General features: G+C 36.8%; 1 protein-coding gene across 1 annotated transcript in view; it reads right to left on the bottom strand.

Moving 5' to 3' along the window:
- LOC149802502 (thioredoxin domain-containing protein 11-like) overlaps nt 1-23,349 on the bottom strand; it is a 126,834-nt gene that overhangs the window by 20,941 nt on the left and 82,544 nt on the right. The gene's annotated exons all lie outside the window — the stretch shown is intronic.

The following is a 23,349-nucleotide window of genomic DNA, read 5'->3' on the forward strand; positions in this document are numbered from 1 at the left end:
TTCTGTTAGATTTTTGTTCAGAATTGTGTGTATATGTGTGTGTCTGTGTTCTTTGTGTGTGTGTGTGATTTGGATTTTTAACATAGCTTTAACAATTTTTCAGTCATATTGCTACGATGTCTGCAGTGTGGCAGTTTATAGTGATGTCTAGCACTGGGGCATCATGTTGTTGTTGTTGTTATAGGGTTTAACGCCATTTTTCAGCACAAGATAGGCTATACATGGCGGCCAGTATTAATGGTGGAGGAAGAACCCAGTAAAACCCCGGAAAGAACCACTGACCCATAAGAAGCTACCAGCAAGCTTTCTCACATATCCACATTTGCCGAACTCGAGACTCGAAACTATGCAGACAGAGGTGAGATGGCAGTGATCCATGACGGACAGCTCTTTAGACCACTCGGCCTCTCAGGGCCCCCTGGGGCATCATGATGCAGACATGTAGCATAATGTACCACCCAGTCACATTATCCTGACACCAGGCCAACCAGTCCTAACACTAACCTCTTAATGCTGAGCACCAAGCAAGGCAGCTGTTCGTACCATTTTTGTAAGTCTTTGGTATGACTTGGCCAGGGATCAAACCCACGACCTCCCACATTCAAGGCCGATGCTCTAACCACAAGGCCACCAGAACGGAGAATTGTGCCATGTGCAATGATATAAAATACTACTGATATTATTTGTGTTCAGTTTTACAATGAATAAATAAGCTCCAGACTGCACTAACAACTTTAAATAACCCTTAGCTCACTAATAACCCTAATCTGCTGGCGCGTTATGCGATGTCAGATCAGGGTCTATTTGTTTGCAGTTTGACCAGATTTACACAGTTTTACAATGAATAAATAAGCCCCATACTGCAATAACAACTTTAAATAACCCTTAGCTCACTAATGACAGGTTATTTAAGCACTGCTCATGCTGCATGCTTCTTGTTAAAACATGAGCAAGACATGGTTATCAACTCTGGATTTTTGTATCCTATCATTTTAAAAATATTAAAAGAAGAATCCCTACATGGGACTGCTGCTCTACTGTCTGAAGAAAAAAAAATTACTGGAATTCTTGATTAAGAAAATTCTTTTCAACTGCAAAGTTTTTGAAATTATCTCTGAGGTTCTTGTGCAAAATTTTTAAACATGCCATTGTAGTGGCCATACTGTATGTAATATTGGTACCATTTTTGTCAAATTCTGTTTCAATTAGTAGAGGTTTGGTGAAACTTCATGTTGATATGAATGTCCATTAAAGAGAATTAAGGAAAAGTATTACAACTCTATGGTCATAAACCAAGATTCAAAAAGAAGCAAAACTTAACAACAAATTAAATCTCTACCAAGTTTTAAAATGAAAAGTTAAGAGGAACTTAACAGTATTATGAATTAAATCAAAATTATCCTAAAAAGTTCTACAAATGTCCAAAAGAATCAAGTATTTTCAATGAATTCCTGATGCTTGAATGTGCTGATGAGCCAAGTCTTCATGTATCACAATGGCATTGTCCTGAACTCCTCTGAATAAATTTACAGTCATTCCAGGATAGTTTTCAAATCCAATGAGCAATTTGTAATTCAAATGAATAACCCAAAGAAACATTTCTCTTTAAATTATGTCTAAACACAACGTACTAAACACATTTGCAGACTGATGTTAACACAAGGAGATAAGAAATAAGAATAAATTAACTGTCCACCTGTACATGTATTTCCTATTACAAACCAATAAGAGCATTAAATTGCACAAAAAAATTCCTACTCGCTATATGACATAAACCTGACCAGCCCATCCAATAGGAATTTTCACCAAACTCATAAAAACAGGTTTTTCATAAATATTAATATCAAGGATAGTAAACACCTATTTACAGAGCCAATGCAATCTACAGGCATGTACCAGAAGTAAAAGGCATAATACAGATATACATAACACAAGATTTTCATTATATTTATTGTGGCACCCATTTTGGAGGTCAGATCAGCAGTATATTCATTCACGATCAACTATACAGTGTATGAGAGTTTTGTGGTGACCCCCCTCCCCATATTGATATGACTTTCCATTTAGAAGTATAAATTACATTATTTTCAAGATGATGGTGGCCATGCTTCATGTCAGATCAGCACCATTTTCATTAAGGACAAACCTGACATATAAATAAGTCTTTTGATGAAAACATACTGTTGATATGAGTTCCCATCTAGGAGGGGAAGCGACAAGAATTTCAAAATCGCCATTGTGGTGACCTTACTGGTCATCATATTGGAAGAATTTTCATTCAAAACCAACCAGACACCATACAAAATCTTCATGTGAAAACTGCATTTAGGAAAAGTAGCAATAGCATTTTCATGACAATTGTGATAGTGACCATAGTATTTTCATTTAAGAACAAGTAGATATTACTGGAAGTCTTTTGGTCAAAACTCCCTTTAAATAAGATCATCTATTCAGGGGGAGTGATGACAACGAGATTTTCAAGATAGCCATCATGACAACCAAACTGAATACATGAGTGGCCCCATTTTCATACAGGACCAACAAGGTATCATGAGAAGTCTATCTGTAAAAACCCCATGTTTGCCATCCAATTGCAGTAGAGATAACAATATTTTGAGGATGATCACCGTGGTCATATTGAGGGTCAGTTTGCATCATTTTCTTTTAAGGACCTGCCAGACTCCGTAAGAACTCTTCCAATGAGAATTCCATTTCAAGATGGCTTTCTAATTAAGAGAAGTGATAGTAACCTTTTACAAATGGCTACCGTGGCGGCCATATTTATCAGATTAGCACCATTTTAATTTAGAATTAACCAGAAAACACCATGTTGATATGCCTTTCCATTTTGGAAGAGTAACAATAACAATTTTTTTAAAATGGCTGCATAGTCGTCATACTGAAAATGACTTTTGCACCATTACCATTTAGAACCGGGGGGGGGCTAATTTTAATTGTTATAACTATTACTGCTGCATTGCTTTCCTTTTCTAATAATCCGTTCTAATTATTCCCTTCTAAATTAATTTTGGAGGGCCAGAATTAAAAAGAACATGATACTAGTCTGACACAGTGAGCATAAGGAACACTTTTTGATGTGAACTGAGAGCACAGAACAGAGTGAAAAGGGGTGGACGGAACTTTTGTAGCAGTAGCTGGTATTATATAATTAATATTATAGATTCAAAATCTATATTTTATTAGCAATAATACGTTAACTGCTACTAATGGATTGCTGAATTTACCACTTCAGAGGGAGGCTAATGGCCGCTGGTAAATTGATATAGATAGAAATTGCCCTTCAGTTATGGTACGACAGACTGGGAATTTCAAGAGGGAAGAGGAGCTACTGATGGTAACTGATATTTAGCCAGAAACCCAGGTTGGCAAAGAAGAGAAACCAAACCACAGTTACCAGTGAACCATGAGCAACCCTTCACTGACAAGGCATGAAGCTTGCTTCTTCTCACTGATGTTAAGGAGAGCAAGATTCTAAAAGGAAGCCTCACTGAAAGGCTCATAAAGGGATTTTACAAGACCCAATGAACATGTCAAAGATTACATCTAGGTATTAGTGACTAGACACTGGTCTTTCATGGCAGTTCACCTAGACAACTTGTGAATGTTAGAAAAAAGGCTGCCATATAGATCTTAACTGTGGACATATAACATTCTCTTTTTTGGGAAAGTCTACAACTGCATTTTAAGAGGAGCAGTTAGCATTTCCTTCTGCACCAATTGCAGCAAATTCTCCTCTTTGCATCATAATGCTAGGAATAGCCTAGATGATACAGTTGGCACCTTACAAGCCAAGCGTGAAGGTGGTTATTCTGCTAAAATGAGAGAGGTTTGCTAAAGGTTTTCTGTACTGTGGTACTGTCTGTGTAGAGACCAGTCTGTGAGGACCACACCACCCCATCTGTACAGTCTGAAGATAGAGCAGACTTGAAGGGATATCTCCTCCAAAGTTCCTCATCAAAGATTAGAAGTGAGGTCGACCCTTTGTGGGAATCCAATCAAACGGATCCCAAAAATCACAGAGAGCCTGATGAGTCTATACGAGAGTGCATCAGAACTCCTTTTCGGCTCTTATACAGTTGTCAGAAGAAATGAGACCACTAACAAAAAGGAGAAAACTGGAAAAACCAGTTACAGAACATCCAGAAGAAAGCATACCCTACTACCTCCCCAGTCAATCCTGCTATATAAAGAAGTGAAAAAACTTCTTTCCAAATTTGTGATATTAAAAAAGGTGGCTGACTACCTCCATGAGTGTGGCCTTAAAGAGAAATTGTTTGAGGACTAGAAATCAACCTATACCCAAGACTAAAAAGGGAACTCCAAGTGAGAATAAAAGAACATTTAAGGAATATCTGTAATCATAAAGATTCCCCAGCGTCAAAGCATTTTAATCTCTCTGACCACAACACTGAATGTGTGAAATATCAGACAATAGAAATTATTAAATCTTTTTATAGGAAAGATAGAGAACTTTTTTGGATATACCAATTACATACTCTACATCTGGTAAGGATTAACATCTGTTTAAATGGGAGTCCAGGCCGTTTTAACTATCCCTTCTAGCTCTATGTGAGCACCTCATTCTTAAAATTATGCATCAGTGTACAGTAAGGAGGATTCAGGAGCATGAATTGCTACCCCATTCAGAAACTGGTCCCAACTCAGTGCAGATGGTAGTGAAAAATTGGATCCCTGGGAATCTTAGATGCCAGCAGGTCCTTGTGTGTTGTCAAGTTTGCTAAAAGCAGGAGCTGAAGTGGACACAAATAAAGTCTCCTTAGTTCCAAGTTCACATGACAGAGAGATAAAAGTATGCCATTAATGAAGTTTTGGCCAGAAGACCCATTATGCTGGATATGATGTAGCTAATCCTGTCTGGAGGTAAATGAACCCTCACAATGCGGGTTAGAAAATTCATAATTACATATATTAAGTCCAGAGAAGAGATGAGCTCTGACTTCTGTTGGTTGGAGATAGGACCAAGAAAAGTCATTGTCAACCAAAAGAGGGATAGATCGTTCAGAAAATGATATTTTCTAACAATGCATCATCCACAAATCAAATTACTGAAAGAGGGGGATCTCTAAAGACCTAATGTGGGCTGCTTGTATCCCATAAGTCTGGGAAAGACTCTGGGGATAAAGGTGAGGACAAATGAAAAAACTCAAATATGCAATACCTCCTGATTGAGACTGTCAGACAAATCCAGAGGAAGGTTTGTGGGGTGGGGTGGGGATGAGGATGTTAAAGTTGATCAGTGGAAACAACCCAGCTGCAGGGCCTAATGTGGTAGTCTCCATCTTGAAGTGTTCTTTCCGAATAAATCTGATTCACATAGTAAGGTTATTTATGAGATAAAACTTTTCATCTTTTTCTGAAACCAGAAAGATCTAGGAATCAAATCCTGGAGTTTGGTCATTTTATAACTTCTAAACTGCACCCTTCTGTAGAAGGTCTTTACCTCTTCTGTTTGTTAAGTCAGATGAACTAATGAAATCAGACTGGGATCTGTGATAGAGGAGGATGTTCCCAGAAATGAAACCAGTATCCATCCATTAACTCTTTCCTCTACCGATGACATATATATCTGCTGCATACATGCACCTTCATTTTCATTGATTGATGACTCTACTTGTAAAAATGCACAGTTACCTCCCATAGTGGAAATTTCCATTTGCTGGTTATGTGCCCAAAACCTCTTTGAATGATAGACTTGCTATGTATGTTTGTGTTACAATCTCATTTATCAGTAATGAGCAGTAAAAGATCATTGAACCAATGAAAACAGAGTTAACAAATGATGGTTCTTGCTCTGAAAGATGCCATATATTAAATACATGAACTAAATATTGAGATTTTCTGGAATTTTCTACCATGTCATAGTTAATATATGCTTGTGACAGTAGAACAGTGATTCTCAAACTGTGTGCCGCGGCTGAGAGATTTGCAGGTGTGCCGTGTGAGTTTTTAACAAATATTAAAAATTGCTAGCGTTTTGAAACCTTTAACATATCGAAAAATTAAATGGTAAATCAATGTCGCAAAAGTTAAAAAGTAACATATATAAGTTCTGAACCAAGTTATTCAAGTTGTAAACTTCATCAAATCTCGACCACTTCAATCTCGACTTTTCTCTCAACTCTGTGAAGCGATGGATTCAGACTACAAATGCCTGCTGTACCATACTGACGTTCGTTGGATTTCAATGGGGAAAAGTGTTAAAGCGTATCATCCATCGCAAGATTGAAGTGATTTCGTTCTTGGAGGTTGAGAAAACAGACTTTGGATTCTCTCTTCATGATGAAATCTGGTGGCTGAAGGTTCAGTTTCTCTCAGAGTTATTAGACAAATTAAATTCACTGAATTTAAGTCTTCAAAGAACCATCGGAAAACATCATCACTGCACCATCAAAACTGAAGTCATTTGACAAAAAGTTGTCACTGTGGCAAAATAAGGTCTTGAAGGGAGTCCTCGACTGCATTCCTACTGTCATCGAATCTCATTCAAACAAGAAAATCATCCCTGAAATTCTGGACACACTGAGAGACCTACAATCGGCACTGCAGCATTACTCCCCATCACATGCAAGCGAGGAATATGGATGGGTGATCAATCCATTCGGAAACAATGAAACTACAAATCTTACAACCAAAGAAGAAGAAAAGCTCATTGATTTTAAAAAAAAACGATAAATTTTGTCAGTCAATATTTCTTGAAAAGAGCCTGGATGAGTTTTGGATCTCAATCAAGAAGTCATATCCTGCAATCAGTTCAAAAGCAATCAAAATAATCCTGCCATTTGTGTCTTCGTGGTTTTGTGAGTTTGGATTTTTAGCATTGACTGATATCAAATTGAAAAAAAGAGAGACTTCTTAAAATCGACGATGAAATGCGCACTTGTTTGTCGACTTTGGAGCCTCGCTTCAATCTGATTTGCTCTCGAAAGGAGGCACATCCTTCACATTAAATTTAAAATTAAATATATATGTAAAAATAAATAAGTTCTTCACCATAAAAATTGTTAAATCTTTTCATGTGTGCGTGAACATTTTTAGATCTTTTTGGTGTGCCGCAAGACAAAAAAGTTTGAGATATACTGCAGTAGAAACAATGTCTTTAGACAGTGGTTAAGATTAAAAATTGTCAGGTTTTTCAGAGGACAAAACTGATGATATTGATTTAGGAAGTGGCGGCAGTGACACTGAATTATTGGCATTGTCCAGTCTGTCAGAAACTATGACAGAATCAGATGATTAAGAGAGTGGACTGTGGATAAAGGAGCCACGTGCTCTGCAAGTCATGGAGTTCACTGAAAACATTGGTCCTGCTTTTGTTATGGCTGGGAGGGAGAAAAAAACAAGAGATAGACTTCTTTTTAAATCATTTTCATTCCATATCAAATGAAAGAATTGTGGCTCAAACTAAATACTGTGCAGCAGCAATGTATGAAAAAGAAGCCTGACAATGTCTGAAAGAAAACGATAGTATGAGGTGTCCATAATGTACAAGCAGGGTAATGTTGACCTTTGCATTTAACAAAATTGCTTTACAAATATTACTAACAGAAACTTCTGAACTAGTAAACCATAATGATCAGTCTAAACATTTGTAAATATCTGCATTTCCAAATCCGACATATAACTTTGCATAAAATAACATTCAAAATGTATTGTTACAAATATCGTATTCTGTGTTCAATTCAGGTATTTTCTTATCAGTCTTGATGATGTAAAAGGGATATACAAATCAAACAGACAAAAGGTAATTATGGCCTTTGTATATGCATGGTTTTAGTATATGAATCAGTCCATCATAAGCAAAAAACAATTTGCTCATAAAACCCAGATCATCAGCTATAAGGTATCATTTGGCTGCAGCTGATGCATCAGGCTCTGGTAGTCAGTCAACAAATAAGCAGCAGCAATATCATTGGCAGAGCAGTGGGTCACTAAAGGGGCACAAATAATAAATGTCAGATGGACCGAACATTAACTTTGAGGTCCAGCCATACCCCTGAAATCTGGGCAAGAGCACCTATTGGGATGCTGGGAAGAGGAAGATGCTGTAGAAGAGGGTCCAGCTCCATATGGAAAACTCTGTGTACAATTCAGCCATCACAGCTTACGGGAAGAGGGAGCGAAAGAATGTCGACTGGTATGAGGCAAACTGGGAGGAGATGGAGCCCGTGACTGAGGCAAAGAGGAAAGCCCTCCTGGCATACAAGGCTGCACCTAGCCCCAGAACACTACAAGCCCTCAGGATTGCAAGGAATAACGCCCAGAAGACCGCCCGCCGCTGTGCCAACACCTACTGGCTGAACCTTTGCAACAGTATACAGACAGCTGCTGACACCGGGGATACAAGAGGAATGTATGAGGGTATCAAACAAGCGACAGGCCCCCCCAGCTACAAGACCACCCCCCTCAAGTCCAAGACGGGCGAAGTCATCACAGACCAGGGGAAACAACTGCAGCGATGGGTTGAGCACTATCTCGAGCTATATGCAACCCAAAACAATGTCACTGGAACTGCCCTGGACGCCATTCCAGACCTGCCTGTCATGGAGGAGCTAGACACACAGCCCACCCTGGAAGAGCTCGGAAAAGCCATCGATTGCCTTGCCTGTGGGAAGGCTCCCGGAAGCGACGGCATTCCGCCTGAAGTCATCAAGAGCGGAAAACCAGCACTGCTCCAGCCCCTACACACACTCCTCTGCCTTTGCTGGGAACAGGGATACATCACACAGGACATGCGTGATGCCAACATCGTCACTTTGTACAAAAACAAAGGAGACCGTAGCGACTGCAACAACTATCGGGGCATCTCCCTCCTCAGCATCGTCGGAAAGGCCTTCGCCCATGTTGCCTTGGCACACTTGCAGATCCTAGCCTCCCGCGTCTACCCAGAATCCCAGTGTGGATTTCGAGCCGGCAGGTCAACTGTAGACATGATCTTCTCACTACGTCAGCTGCAGGAGAAGTGTCGCGAGCAGCGGATGCCCCTCTACGTTGCCTTCATAGACCTGACGAAGGCGTTTGACATGGTTAGTCGGAGTGGACTCTTCAGACTTCTGCAGAAGATCGGCTGCCCCCCACGTCTGCTTGCTGTCATTATGTTGTTCCACGAGAACATGCACAGCACAGTGTGCTTCAATGGCGCAACATCTGAAGCATTCCCAGTCGTTAGCGGAGTCAAACAAGGCTGTGTCCTTGCACCGACGCTCTTTGCCATCTTCTTCTCCATGCTTCTCCAGTACGCATTCAAGGACTGCAGCGAGGGAGTGTACATCCATACCAGGGCTGACGGCAAGCTGTTCAACATCGCCCGTCTCCGTGCTAAGACTAAAGTCACAGAGGTACTCATCCGTGAATTGCTCTTTGCCGACGATGCAGCCTTGACATCACACACGGAAGATGGACTTCAGCAGCTGGTATGCTGCCTCTCCCATGCATGTAAGGAATTTGGACTGACCATCAGTTTGAAGAAAACAAATGTCATGGCACAGGACACAGACTCCCCTCCCTCTGTCTCCATCGATGGGTACAATTTGGAAGTTGTCGAGAACTTCACATACCTCGGGTCTAACATCTCCAGCTCACTCTCCATTGATTCTGAGGTGGGCGGCAGGATTGCCAAGGCAGCAGCAGTGATGGCCAGACTTAACCAGAGGGTCTGGAACAACCCCAACCTCACAGAGAAGACCAAACTGCGTGTCTACCAAGCGTGCGTGCTCAGCTCACTTCTCTACAGCAGCGAAACATGGACCACCTATGCAAGACACGAGAGGAAACTCAACAGCTTCCACCTGAGATGTCTGCGGCGCATTCTGCACATCCAGTGGCAGGACAAAGTACCCAACACAGAGGTTCTAGAACGCGCCAACATGAACAGCATGTTCTCCATACTCAGCGAGAGGCGCCTTCGCTGGCTCGGCCATGTCAAGAGAATGGACCCAGGTCGCATTCCCAAGGACCTGTTATATGGGGAGTTAGCAGAAGGTGCACGACCAACTGGACGACCACATCTGCGCTACAAAGATGTTTGCAAGAAGGATATGAAGACAGCAAACATCAATGTCAACGACTGGGAGAGCTGTGCAAACAACCGTTCCAGCTGGCGTCTAGCTGTCAGGCAGGGAGTTCAAAACGCAGAGGAAAAGAGAAGAATAAAGCAAGCTGAAAAGAGAGCTAAAAAGAAGGATAAGCAAAAGCGTACTTTGGAGCTATGCCATCGTCTCTCGTAGACAGACGGATGCCAAGATGAGGAAAAGAGATGGAATACAAAGACTTCCTCTCTCTGAAAACATTGTCTAGCAAATGACGGGCAGGGGGGAGATGTGAACAGAGGCTGCTTTTGATACTGTTGAGGCTATGTCTGCTTGAAGAACATGGGTGAAGGTTCAAACACTGTGATCAGGGTGAGAATGCTTCTTGGTTGTTTCAATAGGCTCAGAATTCTTGCTAAGGTCCCACACTGCTGGCCAGTAAAATCATATGATAATCCACAGACCAATAATCAAAACCTGGTTATTGATTCTTGAAATCCAGTGGAATGTTGGGTACTGGTGATCTGTGATCAGCTCAGGTGACAATGATCTAATTGATGAGCCCATATCAGATTTATCTCATTGAGATCACTGCTCTTTCCTCTCAGGAAGGCATTATTCACTCATCTCTGTCACCAGGACCAAGACCTTGAGAGGGTGCTGCAGCTCACTCTCTTGCATTTTCCATCCCTTGGGTGAGTTTCACGGATCAATCCATCATCAGCACTGACGGATTTGTAACAAACGTTTGAACAATCTCTAACTAATGGAAGTCGTGATACAGTCTCAACTTACAGGGAGAGCTGTCTTCCCCAGCATGGAAGATGATCCAGATCATTCCTGTGAATAGATGGGGTCATCCAGTGAGGATGAACATAAAGAGAAGCCCTTCCTCCTCCCTCTGGATGTGCAACAACTTTCTGCAAAAATCACACATCTGTCCAAATTGGACATGTATCTGTGCATGCACAACCAGTACATGATAGACATGTGGGGACTCTATTCCATGGCCTTCCTGTGACACACTTTCCTACACCATGATAAAACATTAAACCATAAAAGAGAGAAGAAAAAAATCACACAAAACTAAAAATTCTAGTACCCAAACTGGGTAGACAATACTTACACAAGCACAAGAAAAAAATATAATTTACTGAAGCACTGATTGCCATAAAAGGCACAAAACCCTTCAAATGAAAAAAAAAAGGAATGCAGAAAACACTCAAATAAAATAATGACTGAGGAAATAAACACCAGATTGTCAAAAATTTAGCTAATTAAGGTGGTATAGTATTTATTTAGGTTTTAGAAGAGAAAATACATTGGTACATCATTCTCTTTATTTATAGTTACATTTAATGGTTGTAATTCCTGATAAATACTGTGCTGTCTTTAGCCACTCAGTCCCAAGTGGGGTTAGGTTACAGTTCAGTCTGACAGGCAACTGAAACAAAGAAGCCATTACATTGGTGGGATTGTGTTTTTGTATACTTCTAATAAATCAATGATAACTAGTTTCCCTTAATAGTCAAACATTTAGTTTAATGACCATTTGGTATTAAATTTTAGGCTCTCTTAGAAGGTAATGTGCTTGAAACTGAGTTAAGTAGTTATAGTTTAATTTGGAATTAACTAGCTCATAAGGATAAATTTTACAAGTAATTTCCCACGTAATAAAACATTCTGGAATTCTAATACACATTAAAGGTCACAAAGCAATGTGGGGAGAGAGTGGAGATGTGGCTATAATTTGGTTATAGAATTGAGGTTTTATGCATTTGGATATGTAGACTAGGGTTAGATAAAGATCTGCAGTTAACACAATCCCAACCCATGTTTAGCTCAGCCATCTAGCATAAAAAGGTCTTCAAGGAATGCTTTCTCTGAAATCACCTAGGATCCTTTATAAGCTAGGGTCAACTATAGTGCAGGGAGACAACAGGTAGAACTAGAAAGTATTTGAGTTTAATTAAATGTAGAGAAAAAACCCAATTCTTATGTGTCTAATTCCCCAAAGTGCAGTTACATCAATGTTACAAGATTCCCCAGGTACCCTGTCTAGTTCACGGTTCACATCTCTGTGGATATATCCACTGAAGCTATACATGTATTTAGCATATGTTGACCAAGTTGTGATCTAAACAATTACCTCTGGTTGTAATCATCAAAGTGAAGAACTTAACAGTCTTGCGTAAAGCAAAAAAAAGTATCGTAACACCTTTAAGCCTATTTTCTGTAAATGTCAGTGTTTGTAAATAATAATATAATATTAACTTTAGTGCACTATAGCCAGCAATTATCTCAGTATGAAAACAGACTTGTTGTTGCCCAAACATTGGACATAATAAGAGAATATGCATTCTGTATGTTTGCTATGAGTAAGGAGTTAGACTGAGATTATGTTCTTCGTAATTCTGGCCCTACCATAATAACTAGAGGAACTTGGACTAGGGAATAAGAATCACAGAGAAGGAAAGCAATGAAAACAATAGCATGTATGTATTACTACTAGTAAACAATTTCAGACTTCAGATCTCTAGCATGAAGCCAACTTGTGACTCCTAAGAGTTTGTGACAACAAAGTGGATTTAATCTTCTAATATTAAAGAATACAAGAATGAACTCCATGCAAAGATTGACAACAGCCTGTGCAGTCTAGGTCATTAATAACAATAGCCTGTGCAGTCTAGGTCATTTATAACAATAGCCTGTGCAGTCTACGTCATTTATAACAATAGCCTGTGCAGTCTAGGTCATTAATAACAACAGCCTGTGCAGTCTACGTCATTAATAACAATAGCCTGTGCAGTTTAGGTCATTAATAACATTTCTTTTAGTTGGAGTAGAGCTTGGCAAAGAAACATTTAGAAAAATGAAATAATCATGATCAATCCCATGTGCTGGACTGATCAAACTGTAATCTCTCTAACTGATTAATCCTCACACAATCACAATCCACATCATTAGCTGTTGAATGGGTACTAACTTTGATTGGAGATGGCAATAACCAGCCAGGGACTAGCATTCCGCTGATGCTTAATGCATACATTCACATTACTAGTGCACAAATTAAATTTGGATTCAGCTGCAATGTGTAGGATCTAAAACCTTAATAATAAAATGTTCTACAATCCAGCCCTTTAATGCACTTTTATTGGATTCACTTCTTTAACTCTTTATTGAGTTGGGTTACCCAGTATCCCCCAAAAATATATAATTTTAAATTTATTATTTACTGTAACGTTTTGATTAAATGAGGTTTTGTGAAACAGGAGGTAATGTCTGATGATGAATATTTTGATTTTATTGAGGGAAACAATGCCTTTAGGTGCATGCAAACACAGAAAACTCATGGGAAAAAGTATTTTTAAATCACATTAAGTAATAAATGAATCATCACTAGGTTCTATAGTGATGTACAAGCTTGTGTTGTACAAGATATAAGGTCAAATGTATTTAACAGAATCATGGAGATTAAATTGGCATTTGTATGTGTTTTACTGAAGAGAACTCCATACAAATCCTCATGAGAAATGAGAAAGTATTAAAACCATTTAAAGTGTTCATTCTAGTTTGATGCATACGTGTGATTTTATTGCCTGTATTCAAGGTCTCCTGGACTAGATACCAAATTGTCAATGTAAATATTTGACATGATAATGATTACAGGGATTACTTAAACATGTAATAATCTGGGTCTCTCATTTGTAGAAATGTACATTTTAACACAAATGTATTGAATGGTAGACTATTCCACGATAATATTGGCAATATAACATTTATAAATAATAGCCACATTATAGTGGATGATGTACTAATACTGACAAAGTTGCTTCCCTTTATTAAAAATTTTGGAATTGAAGATGCCAAATAAGCCTCTCATATCCCACCCTACTAAAGTTGAAATCTGTTGATAAACTTGGTGAAAGAAGATATTACAATGAAAATGGTGGCAATGTTTTCAGATCAGAGAAGATCAAAATATACCTTTCTTCAGGATTTTTTTGACAAAACATTACTGAAAATTGACCTTTAACATTGTGTCAAAATGTCTGGACTGAGACACAGTATCAAAACATACTGTAACTTCATGATGATCTCAATCCTCTGGATGATTGTGATTAAGCTAAACGCTATGTAGGAGAAATTAACTACTATACAACTTTAGATTTACAAACCAAGGTTATGCATATGCTCAGAACAGAAATTCCTTTTAAACTTCACTTAAGCTGAAAAAGGTCAGTATGAGATGTCAGTGCAATAAAAACTTTCATCATCAAGAAAGAATCATAGGAAGTTTTGTCTGGTTTTAAAGGGGACAGATAGAAATAAAATATACAATATTAAATCAGAAATAAAAATATAAAACATTCACATGATAATTTTAAACATAAAAAGTAAAGTATCAAAGATGTCACAATATTCTGTCCAAAAATTACTGACAATCTAACTATTCTAATAACAGGTCAAGAAATAACTGAAAGTACAACATATACATCCCTTCAAGAATAAGATACCTGGACCTAACAAGGATCCTTTTCTGTGAAATATAGTTCCTTTTCCTAATCAACTTTTTAATATAATTTTTACCCTGTGAATTCCCAAAAGAGTACTATTTGCCCTATATGTAATCGTGGTAATATAAATGACCAAACTGTACTTAGAATTTCTTTGACAAATATTATGTAAAATATAAACAGCTACAATGAATGAATAAAGGCTGTTTACATGGGAAGAAATTAAAAATTTGATAGATGAGTGTTAGGTTGGCATTAGAAAACATTACAGCATGAGGGATAATTTTTAGATTACTTGTATCTTAATAGGCCTTGGGTGTATTGTCATTGTTTCTATGTTGATTTTTCTACAGCAACTGACTGTGTTTAACATTGCAAGTTATGGTTTTCTTTGGTAATGTCAGGTATTATTTGAAAAATATGACAAGTATTTAAAAAGTATGTATTCCTGATCGAAAAGTTGTGTATGAACCGGTATAGCTAGTATATGAGTCATATCTGTGGATATAACATTACTTTTGCAAATATGACTTGTCTCATTGAAATGTATAATAAATTTTGTATGTGTGTGTGTAATTTGAATTTTTAACGTAGCTTTAAAAAAATGTCAGTCATATCACTGTGACATATGCAGTGTGGCAGTTTATAGTGATGTCTAGCACTGGAGCATCATGCCACAGACATACAGCAACATGCCCCACCCAGTCACATCATCTCGATACCAGTCAAACCAGTCCTAACACTAAAATGCTGAGCACCAAGTAAGGCAGCTGCTAGAACCATTTTAAAAAGTCTTTGGTATGACTCGGCCAGGGTTCGAACCTGTGATGTCCCATATCTGAGGTGGATACTCTAACTACTTAGGCCACCAAAGCAGTCTATAATAATTTATAAATACTGAATTTGACTAAATTATAATAAAGAATAAACACATTGAATGATGAGTGATATATCGAATCAATGGCAAGAGCTAGTCTTTTTTACCGAGCGAGTACAAGCCACTGTAGGCTGATATAACTACCTTGGCAGGATGTCAATGTACGACATAGATCATATCATTATATGTACCAAGAGCTATTTAGTTACAAAATATTAAGATATATCAATAACGATGTACCTGATTTACATTTTTTATTAAATTAATCAAACTTACCTAGAATATGCCATGCACATATATCGTAGCATTGCATTACATATATGTATTTTTAAACAATAATAAATTTACTTACTAAAATACGAAATTAAGTTTATCATAGATATAGAAAATTTACACTGTTATATATAAGCTGTAACTTTATAGGACACAATCAATCCGTAACCAATTGTGAATAAGAATGTATTAATGTAGACATTACAAAAGTATATGAATCATATCCACAGATATGACATTACTTCTGCAAATATGACTGATTTAATTTGAAATTCTTTCTTTACTACTTAACATATACTGACCCCATTCTACAAGTTAGGGCTTTATTTACATCAAATGAGCAGCTTCAAGCAAAAAAAATTTACACCATTTGTGGATGTTGAACAGATGATATTGCCAGTATTTATTTGTGTGCTAAGAACTGTAGCATCGCCTATAAATATATAAATTAAAACTTAATTGACAATAAAAGGTAAAGGATAGTATTGAGGATTTAATATAATGCAAAGGTGTCAAATGATCTTTTTTGAGTGATGTGGCTCATATACAATCATGTTAAGAGTTACATCTGCTCAATATCTGTTCATATCCACAACTCGAATTTAGTATGCATTACGATCGCTGTCCAATTTACTATTTTCTTTTCCAACCTTAGACATTAATCATTCAGTATGATTAATATAATAAGCTAATGATTATACGTTGTATTAACAATTGGACGTAATTAGTCACATAGACAAAACACCGTCATATTCACAAATTCATACAGGAGAGCATGGCATGATTTCAGTATTATGGACATAATAATCTTTACAAAATATATATTTTTGTAATAATTTTCTATCCCATTCCTGAAATACAAAAATTTACACAAATTATGGATCCAATTTTGATACATAACAAATAGAAACATTATATCATATCCGTTTACATGGGTCTCATAGATGCAGTTTAGCTATACCAAATATGAACCTATACAAATACTTTGAATGCATGCTTGGAACAAGACAAGGTTGTGTTCTTAGTCCAGTTTTATATTCACTTTATACCAATGATACAGTTCAAAACCATCATACAGAAGATGTCTGAAGTGTATTTATCACCAAAGATATTTCAGAAATAATTGTTTTATTACATGCTGGTACTTTAAGTTCACTACAACAAAAAACTAATGTCATGGAGCAGCTCCTAATGAAAATGAAATAGAAATCTGAAGTTTTGTACATGTAATATTCTCCGAAATAGAAACTTTTCTTTATTAATTTTGTAAATGTACCTATTATCACAAATAATTCTATCATTCTAGTTGATATTGTCATAGATATTAACTGTGAATCACTTATTTGTTAAGATGTTTGAAATACTTGCAAATATTGTACATATGCCGCAATATAGCTATCTGCATCTATGCTACATTATGCTAAAGAGACTAGCAACTGCCAGAAGATATACTTCAGCCAGTTAAATGAAAAACTTATTTTATGATGGTTTTGGATATGTGTGCATAGCTCACAACAATGGTAAAGTGACTATTTTTCTGTCTTTAATCAACATTTAATGGAGTCTTTCTTTCAGACGTGATACAGAAAGATATTTCATTGTACTATTGATGTCTATTATTGGAAGCACACAGATAATGGACATTAGGTTTACATTTTACCTTTAGGGAAACTCTTGCCAGAGTTGATGTTCCCATAATGATTTAATGTGTGTGTGTGTGTGATTTGGATGTTTAGCATAGCTTTAACAATTATTTGGTCATATCGCTAATCTGTCTGCAGTGTGGCAGTTTTTAGTGATGTCTAGCACTGGGCCATCATGCCGCAAACATGTAGCATCATGTACCACCCAGTCACATTATCCTAACACCAGGCCGACCAGTCCTAACAGTAACCTCTTAATGCTGAGTGCTAAGCGAGGCAGCGGCTAGTACCATTTGCATAAGTTGAATCTGCTGCCTCATGGATACTCTAACCACTTAGTCCGCCGGAGCGGTCACACTATGATTTAATGATTTACCAGGCAGATATTTAAAAACAAATACAAAAGATCGTGTAAATAATTTCTAAATCTAAATATTAAATATATTAAAGAGGAGTACCATTCTACTGGAATCATTTCCTTGTATTCTGTTTTTGAATGAAAAAACTTAAACGGATTTTATTAAGTCAATCCTTCAACATATAATTTCTCAAGTTTAATGTCCAATAAGAAAACAGGCATAGTTTCAGATTTTGCAAAAATGTCATGCAATGCTTTTCAATTTAAAACTCAACTGGTTAAGAATATAAAGCAATGTGTACATGTGATTCTCTGCAAAATTATATTTGTTGCTTGTACAGTAATACCTCGAGCATTCGCATTTCTGGATTCGCGAATTTACGGATTTGCGAAATTTTCATTGGTACCCTCTTTGTACATGTTTTCTTTATTTTATTGAATTGTACCTTCGTTATATGACTTCTGTGACATATGAAGTTTACCTAGTTTACCTTCCTGACAATGAAAAAGAAAACGTCGGTCATTAAGTTTACAGTCCCATTCGTTACTTGGTTTTACCTTACTGTGAGTGCAAAAGTAAACGGCAGCCAATGAATTAGTATAGGGGTAATATTAGTATACATGTACTGTACTGTAAATGCGCTAGTGTGGTAAATACCAATTAGGCGATACTGTACTCTATTTTTACGTCAACCATTTATTTCTCTTTTTAAGGGTAATGTATTAAGCTAACTTTTAAATGAAATGAAAGTGCTTTGGGAGCATGATTTGGGTCATATTTAGGGTTTAAACCCTAGAAATAAGCATTTATTAGCATTTTTAGTGACTCGTACCAAACATTCGCGATTCCTCCTGATCTGCGACTGGTTCTGGAACCTAACCTCGCGAATGTTCAAGGTATTACTGTACTATGTTATTATGAGCCAAATGACAACAACAGTGGTGCTCTAAACAATGATCTTTGCTCCTTGTATGTTGCTATTATAAGCCAATCTACAATAGTGAATACATTTTCTCTTTTTGTCTGTAATCTTGACATCTGTACTCAAGTTATGCTCTTATATAGTTAACTTTTGGGATATTCCATGCCTTAAGCATGTTCAGCTACATGTACAACATCATGCATGGAATATTCAAAAGAATAAAGGTTTCAATTCTTTGATTAAATATATATATATATATAAATACTTGTGGGGTGGTGGGGTAAATGAAAGAAAAACTTGATTATTTGCACTAAGAAAGAAAAAAAACAATACCAAAATAACTAAATTTTATGAAATGCTACAAGTATATACTCTTTAATTTAATTTCAAATTTATTCTGCTTATTAATTTGTCTGGATTTGAAAAGTTAAACAAACAGTTTCAGTTAAGAGACTGAAATAAACACAACTACATCAAATTCATTGCACCAATCATCTTGAAGGCATGTAGTGACGAAGATATTATATTTGACCAATCATCTTCAAGGCAATTAATGACTTTATGATGACCCTTTGACCAATCATCTTCAAGGCAATTAGTGATGATATTATGATGGCCTTTTGACCAATCATCTTCAAGGCAATTAGTGATGATATTATGATGGCCTTTTGACCAATCATCTTCAAGGCAATTAGTGATGATATTATGATGGCCTTTTGACCAGTCATCTTCAAGGCAATTAGTGATGATATTATGATGGCCTTTTGACCAATCATCAAGGCAATTAGTGATGATATTAAGATGAAATTTTAACCAATCATCTTGAAGTCACTTGGTGATGATTTTATGATGACCTTTATGGCTGAATACTTTGAACATGTGCAATGAGGCAGATATTTTCTGCATTTGGCAAAGTTCCAAATCTTATCAATTTTTTACATGCCAATTTTGTGGATATTAAAATCTTTATTAGACCATCAATCAATCCAAATGCTATCAACATATGTTGAATCCATGTAAAGATTAAAGATTGAAAAACTAAACACAGACCTCTGGGGTGATAGAATATGAATGGCTAAGCTTCAGACATTTATTTACTGCAAAATTCATGAAAATGAAGCATTTGAATTTTTATTCAACAAGAGGCAAGTTGATGGCATGCCACTGCAAAATACCCACTTTCTAGAACTGTTTCAGATTGAAATTTATCTAACTGGTTCACCACTGCAAATTCCCCATGTACTTCTCTAACCATCCTCATGCTTCACCTTTGCAGGTTTATAATTCAAAATCCATTACAAATATGTGTCATGTGTCTACCTGCTTTTACAGCCACATGCCACTAGGATAATAAATATAATATCAGAGTGAATTGTTTTGGGAAACATGTTTGTTGACAATGGGATATATATGAAACGAGGACTGCCGTTTTTTATCTATATAAGTTTTAGTTGTGTTTTCTAACACAGGGATCATCCTGGGCTTCGCCAGTGTCGCAAATTGCGATTTTTTTTCCTTATTGGCGACAAAAATATCCCATCTGGCGATTTTTTTGGCGACAGACTTTTTGGTTATTTAATTTGTACATACAATCATAGATTTGGACTGGATAAATTAAAAGGGAGAACGAAAGGAAGCCACAAACTTGACTAAGCAATGCATTGGAATCAATCTGTTACACAAACAATCCTTTGTTCGTATTGACAACCCCATCTTTACAGTGCATTGTTACATCATAATCTGCTTATGCTGACATCTGGGCTGAGTATGCTGTGATACAGTCAATCATGCTACCGAACTATACCTACAACTGACCAACTTCTGAAGACACGAATAGAACAGATACAATTAATTGAATGGCTAAATCTTCTGTTGGTTTTTTTTTTTTTTTTTTTACATATACCAGTACAATAGTTTTGCTGAACCTTCATAGAAAACTGATAACCTTTGAAGTACCGACTACTGTGTATAAATACAAAGCAAATGGAAAAATCTCAATCACAATTATGTCTGTCGCCAGTGCAGCATTTTACTCATTGATCTTTTCCTTTTGCCATCAATCCGTGTTACGGCTGCTGAGACTTAAACTCCGAAACAAGAAATAGCACAAAACAAAAACAACAACCAGTTTTGCATAATTAATAATAATTATTTATTTCTCAAAATACAAGAGTGAAAGAATCTCTAAATTGGGTGTGAATTTATGCTTATATATACGGTCCAATATTGCCAGGTGTTGATTCGTGTAAGTTTCATTCGTGGGAATGTAGATCCTATTTTGTTTGTCGAGAAAATTTATACAGCATTCAGTGATCATTCTTGGGATTTAGGAAGCAATTCACTACAAGCTTTGTTAAGCTAGCCATAAGGGGGAGTGGGGGGGGGGGCTGCTGATAGACTACTGGTGTCACCTGTCAGTGCTGTGGACTGTGAACGTGGATTCAGTAAGATGAACCTCATAAAAACTGACATCAGAAATAAACTCTGCATCTCATCTCTCGAGAATTTCATGAGAATCAGCATGTACGGATGTGAAAAATTAGACTTTGAAACTGCATTCAACAAGTGGGCAGCCCTAAAATTGCGACGGATCTTCATGTAACACTTTGTAACATTTTGTTAATGCTTGTTGTAATTAAAGAATTAAGTAACCCATCTTTTGTAATTTTCATTGCCTGTTACATTAATAGACTAAATTAACACTTGGAAAAATGTACACTACTTGTTCTGGTGACACTTTTTGAAAATTGGCGACAAAATATTGAGGTTGGCGATTTTTTTGGCGACAGCTTTTTAAAAGCCAGGACCATCCCTGCTAACAGGATCTGACTGATAAATGAATTTTGTAACATATGACTGAATACTCTAATTCATGGATTTTCTATATGCATGCATATTATTTAACACATTGTGGAGTGTATTACACAAACGTAAGTTGTCAAAATACAAGTGTATTTCTGACTAGTTGTCTTCATTTAATCAAATGATCCAGTTTTCTTTTTCTCTGCATAAATCCTAGTCACTGATGACAGGTCATCTTTAAAAATTTCACTCACGCAAAATTTTTATTTATTTTCAGCCCCAACCCACATTCTTTTGCAAACATCCACTTTATGTAGACAATATTATGTCGAGATAAATGGATACTACATGTACTGTAGTATGAAAATGGCAACATTTTTTGAAAATTGGTGACAAAATATTGAAGCTGGCAATTTTCTGGTGAGAACTTTTTTTAAAGCCAGCCCTATCTCTGAATAGCATAGAGAGATACCTTTAATATTCATGATACCAGAAGTTACTAGTGAAAAGGACGAAGCCAAAGTATTGTTCAGGATTTGTCGTAAACTCATTGTCTTATTTATGGATGAAAGATGAAAAATGTACAAAATTGGCAAAATCCACATATACTCCAAGTTGACATATATACTGGAAAATATGGTATACCGGTACTACTGTTGTTACAAGCCACTCAAAATCACGTCTGTGTATCAGACAATTAAGTTAACCTGATAAATGGATGGAAAAGGTTTATTCTTGGTTAAGTGTCTTCCAGAAGGCAAAACAAGATTCATGATGAATAAAGGACTTGCCACTGGATCTTCTGGAGGTGGAGGATGAGAAAATTGGGGTTGGGGGGGGGGTTGGAAAAATTCAACTCCTCCTTTCCTGAAAAAGAATGTTGATCTGGTCTGCTTTCCCTGTCTTTTCAAATATTTAATATTTGCAGATGCTAGAATAAACTCTTTCTAGTGAAGTAGTATTAGTAGGGCTCAACAACACATCAGCACAACACTGGCTATCTGATGCTAATAAATGTCAAGTTCTAAAAATGAAACTATAAAGACTTGTATAGGAATAAATTTTGTAAACATGAGGTACTGAAAGTCAAAAGGTAAGGATGCTAAGAACAAACAACATACTTGTGCTCAAATGTTCACTGCCATCCCCACCCATTCTCCAAGTAAATGGAAGTGCTTATTGGTGCTTGACTAATGTCTAATGTGTCATATTGTCATCACAACCATTTGCCAGCTGGCTTGATTTCATGAACTGAACAAATGAAGCACTGACAAAACTACTGGCATTATTTATTCATGACTCTTTTCCTGTAATTTCCTGTAGCTGGATTTCCCTATGAATAATAATACCATAAATTAAAACTGCTCAATAATTCCAATCACCTACGACCAGTCAAAATATCTGTTGAAGAATTACAACTTCATTTACCAGAATTTTAAGGAATGATTCAATACATATTTCAGGCATAATCTGTGGTTTTCCTGAGGAAAAAATATAACAACTACAAAAGGTGGCAAACTGTTATGTATTCCAATGTAAAGGCTCTGAAACCGGACAATGAACATGGAAGGACAAAAAATTTCCCTATCAATAAGAACTACCTCATTCAAAAACGGTATATATTTTACCAGTCATAAGATATAATTTGATCGTACACTACTGACAATGGGAACACAAAACTGCAGTCAGTGGTTCAGTGGTTAGTGTACCAGACTTGCAGCCTGTAGAATGCAGGTTTAAATCCAACACAGGTTAATTACCATGTATCCTGGCCTGAGAAATTTACTAGATTTGCTTCCGCATGCTATAACCTTTATGTATTGCTAAAACTCCCAAACCAAAACAACCTGAGGAACATGTTATCTCACAGGCTTATGGTGTGTGTGTGT

The sequence above is a fragment of the Sinohyriopsis cumingii genome, chromosome 3 (assembly GCF_028554795.1).
Source record: "Sinohyriopsis cumingii isolate HCF-2022 chromosome 3, ASM2855479v2, whole genome shotgun sequence".
Taxonomy (NCBI): Eukaryota; Metazoa; Mollusca; class Bivalvia; order Unionida; family Unionidae; genus Sinohyriopsis; species Sinohyriopsis cumingii.